This window comes from Quercus lobata, chromosome 10 (assembly GCF_001633185.2).
Source record: "Quercus lobata isolate SW786 chromosome 10, ValleyOak3.0 Primary Assembly, whole genome shotgun sequence".
In the NCBI taxonomy this organism is placed as follows: domain Eukaryota; kingdom Viridiplantae; phylum Streptophyta; class Magnoliopsida; order Fagales; family Fagaceae; genus Quercus; species Quercus lobata.
In genome coordinates this window covers 28,944,732-28,949,796 of record NC_044913.1, presented here as the reverse complement: position 1 = coordinate 28,949,796, position 5,065 = coordinate 28,944,732, and positions in this window count along the sequence as shown.

Below are 5,065 nucleotides of genomic sequence, written 5' to 3'. Positions count from 1 at the left end.
GTTGTTGATTTTATAGCAAAATTCACCAACGGAGAAGGCAAGGGGGCAGATGAGTGTCCTCAGTAGGGTATACATAAAGACAAATTGTTTAACAGATAAGCTAGTGGAGCAGGTATCGTGCTTCTTTCTCCAGAAGGAGACAAGATTGAATGTATGGTTCGCCTTGACTTCCCCACCACTAACAATGAAGTAGAGTACGAAGCTCTAGTGACAGGACTTGATCTCGCCAAAATGGCAGGGGCCACAAGTGTGGTCATTCATTGCGACTCCCAGGTCATCACCAACCAAGTAAACGAAGATTACGAATGTAAAGGCAAAAGGATGAAGAAATACCTAGAGCAAGTAAAGAGAAGGGTGGATGACCTACAAGCCAAGGTTGTTTAAATCCCCAGAGGAGGAAATAAGCAAGTCGACCGCCTTGCCAAAGCCGCTTCAGCAAAACATATGACTATCTATAGCAATGTACTCTCCTTTGTTCAATGTTCTCCACTAATAGATTCTATCGATGTACAAGAGATAGATTCTGAAAATAACTGGACCACACCATTAGTCTCCTACCTAAAAAGTGGCATGCTACCAGACGGGAAGGAAGCCACAAGAAAGCTGAAAGTTCAAGCAACGCGATTCCTTCTAATAAAGGATGTCTTGTATAAGAAAGGCTTCTCCTACCCATACCTAAGGTGTTTGGGCAATGAGGAAGTAGACTACATCATGAGAGAAGTCCATGAAGGGATTTACGGAAACCACTCGGGATCACGATCGTTAGTACAAAAATTGATTCGAGCCGGGTATTACTAGCCAACCATACAGAAGGATGCCCAAACTTATGTCAAAACCTATGACAAGTGTTAAAGGTTCAGCAAAGTCATCAGGCAGCCGTCCGAAGAGTTGACCCCAATGACAACCCCTTGGCCTTTTGTTCAGTGGGGATTAGACATCATGGGACCATTCCCGATAACAGCGCGACAGTTGAAGTTCCTCATAGTAGGCATAGACTGCTTCACAAAGTGGGTAGAAGCTGAAGCCTTGACAACCATTATAGAGAAGAACGTGCGGAGCTTCGTTTGGAGATACATCATTTGTAGGTATGGGATCCTTAGGGTCCTGGTCTTAGACAACGGAAAACAATTTGACAACGACTCCTTCCGGGATTTTTGCTCACAATTGGGGATCAAAAACCACTACTCCTCCCCCACTCACCCTCAAGCTAACAAACAACTTGAGGTCACAAACCGATCCTTGCTCAAAATTATCAAGACTCGGCTCGAGGGTGCAAATGGTATATGGCCTAAAGAGCTGTTGAGCATACTATAGGCGTATAGGACAACAGCAAGAACACCTACCAGAGAAATTCCATTTCGGCTAACATACGGGAACGCGGCGGTCATTCCAGCCGAGGTCGGGCTCACAAGCTACAGGGTGGACAACCACGATGAAAGCAAAAATGGTGAGCCTATGCGTCTGCAGCTTGATCTACTAGATGAAGTCAGGGAGACAGCCAAACAAAGACTTGCATGGTACCAGGACCTCATGGCCAAGCACTACAACTCCCGGGTTAAATACAGAGACTTTCAGGTTGGAGATCTTGTTTTGAGGAAGGTAATGGGCACCACTAAAGACCCTACCCAAGGGAAGCTTAGCCCCAACTGGGAAGGACCTTATAGGATTACGTCATGGCAGAGGAAAGGCACCTATCATCTAGAGACACTAGATGGATAGAAGCTACACCATTCGTGGAACACTGAGCACCTACGAAAGTACTACTAGTAGAGCTGTTAGCATGGAAAGCAACATTCTTCATTTTCCAATTCACTTTAGTTAATTTTAGCTACACGCCTCAGTTTTTTCAGTTTACCTTAGTTAAATTTCGCTACAATAATTTTTAAGCCCAAGGGGCAGGTCTTTTTCTTTAGAGAAGAATTTTTCTACGAATGCATGGTTTATCATAATACGAGGAGTTTATTTAGATATAACTAAAGTGTTTTTCTACAAAATATTAGCAAGTCCATAAAGTGATCGAATTCATTCTAGGAGGATGAATTGTTGATAAGTCCATAAAGTGGACGAGTTTATTGCCAAGTCCATAAAGTGGACGAGTTTATTATCAAGTCCATAAAGTGGACGAGTTTATTATTAGGCCCATAATGTGGATGAGTTTATTATCAAGTCTGTAAAGTGGACGAGTTTATTATCAATTTCATAAAGTGGACGAGTCTATTATCAAGTCCCTAAAGTGGACAAGTTTATCATCAAGTCGATAAAGTGAACGAGTTTATCATCAGGTCCATAAAGTGGATGAATTCATTAGTCCATTAAGTGGATAAGTATATTAGTAAGTCCATAAAACGGACGAGTTCATTCCAAAAGGATGAATTATTACTAGTCCGTAAAGTGGACGAATTCACTAGCAAGTCCATAGAATGGACAAACTTATCCCATAAAAATAAGTTATCATCATAAAGTCCGTATAAGAACTCATAAGTCCATAAGCAAAACGAGTTCACCCCACAAGTGGACAGGTTCATGAGTTGGTCCACAAGTGGGCAAATCTAAATTAATGTGGACGGACTTATTAAATCCACAAGTAAACGGACTCATAAACAGTACACAAGAATACGAGTCCATTAAAACTAAATACCATCAAGTCCATAAATTAATTGGACAGGGTCCATAATTAAAGCCCACAAGTAGATGAGCCAAGGCCGTGAAGGTCTTAAGGCCATGAAATCCTTGGGTGGAAAAGTTTATTCAAAATCCAATAAGTAGACGGGTTCGTCCTAGTTTACCAAGTACAAACGCGTTCTAGCATGCATATAGACGTACAAACAGAAAGCAACACATATATACTAAAGCAACAGATATAAAATAAATAAAGTGAAGTCTTTACAAACAAAGCCCAAAAAGAAATAGGGCATTTTACAGAGTCTTAAAGATAGAATTAATGTACAATAAATATATAAAACTACAAGGCTGAAGGGTTCGGAGGGTTCCCGTCGTTCTTCTCTTAAGTGTCCTGGGCAACAGGGTCTTCAACGTTCACAAGCTCAATGGATGGGACCAGGGAAGCGACAGGAGCATCAGTGGCTGGCTAGGCGAGGATGACGCTATCATCTTTTGGATTAGACTCCGTGGAGTCGTCAGTTTCTTCTTGGACAGTGTCACCAGCAGGAGTTGACGGCGAGGGCTCATCCATGGTGACCTTTGAAAAATCCAAGTGAAGGTATAGGGACTTGATCTGTTTAAGGCAGTCCTCGAACCCTTAACCGTAATAGCTAGCACAGAAATCTATGAATGGCTCTGACGCCTTGTATTTGTTTACGGCGTCAGCCTTGGCCGTCTCCACCTACTCAAAAAGGGTCGTCAACTCCTTCTCTACCATTTCCTTGGCTTCTTGCTCTTTCTTTCTTTGATGACCCTCCTCCTCCAGCTTAACCATCAGATCCTTTACCTCCTGGTTAAGGGTACAAACGACGCCCTTATATTGCTCCTCCTTGTCCGTTAGGATCTTTATGCCCTTATGCAGACGGGAAATCACCCCTTCTTTGGCGATGCCCCTATCTTGTAAAGCTTTCATACGAACCATTGCCTACAAGGCAGAACAACCATCAGCCATTGAACAATAAAAATAAGTGAATCGAAAAAGCGAAGACAAAAATGTACTCACAGAAGATCGAAGAGGCCTGAGGCCCCTAACTCCTCCGTCCCTTGCTCAGCACAAAGGTCTACATCCTTGTCCTTGATGATGGATTCCACCATCTCAATGGCGTAGTCCTTGTGTGTGAAGACACGGCGGTCCGGTCCCTGAGCGATGGGGCCTGTTGTCATCATCAGACCCTTACCTGCCCCATGGCTAGGCTTAAGGGGCGTTGGCTTTTTGAGGGATTTGTCCCCAGCAGTGACAATAGCCTTCTTAGGAGAACGATTGTCCTTCCTGTCGGCTTTTCTCTTGGAAGCGCCCTTCCCGATAACTTTTGGAGCTGACGACGACGCCCCCTCCACCTTCGTTTTCTTTTCTTCTTTCTTCTTAGCGGCAGCCGGCTGCACCTACACCCTCAACTTGGCGGCCTCCATTTTTGCAAAGGATAAATGATGGGCATTAAATCAACCGACAACTAAAAAAAGAAGAAAAAGGAAAAGATGACGGAGAGAATTACAAATACTTACGATGACAGGAGTAAATGTTTAGCTTACGAGCAGTCGGGGTTGGCTCCGAACCACCACAGTATGTGTGTAGTGTGTCAAGGGTGATCAAATCCCTACACTTATGCTGCTTAAATGGAATTTCAAGAACTCGTTGAATGAAGGCTTCCCGCTCATCAGTTATGGATGGGCAAATTCTAGCTGAAAAAGGAAAAACGACGACATTAGAACGCTTAATGAGTAGATTAAAAGGTTAAAGAAAAAGTTAACGGCATTAAACCTGAGTCCTTGACAATGCCCCAAGTATTGTCAAAATCGTGAGGCATTGTATCTCATTCCTTCGGACGGCATACCCAATCCGTCCCCTTGACAAAAAAGTATTTGCCCTTCCAATTCCTGTTGGAGTCAGGCATGTTTGACACAAGCCCTAGCACTTTTTTCCGTGCAGCAAAATGATAAATCCCTTGTGACGAGACGATGTGTTGGGGCCTGTAGCACCAGAAGAACTTGTCTAGTGAAAGCTGACGGTTCCCTCTACTCAAATAACCCCACAAGATCTCCGCCCCTTTGAAGATCCTCCAAGAATTAGGAGTGATCTAGCTGATGGATAGACTGAGGAAGTTAGCCAGTTGACGGTGTAACATCGTCAGTGGCAACCTCAGCCCCACTGCAAACGTGGCGTCGTACATACCAACATCCACATTCTTCCCTGAGTAGCACTTCTCATACTTCCCAGGGAGACGGATTGGTGTGTGGTCGGGGATTTGGTAACGATCCCTCAAGTTCTTAAAAATATTGGTCGTCATCTTCAGTAAAAAATCATTGACGGTCCACATTTAATGAAGGATAAACGGAGGAGCGTGCCCACTCTCGGGACTTCCTGAACTCCCAACCTTGGGGGTCCTCTCATCCGCGTCATTCTCGT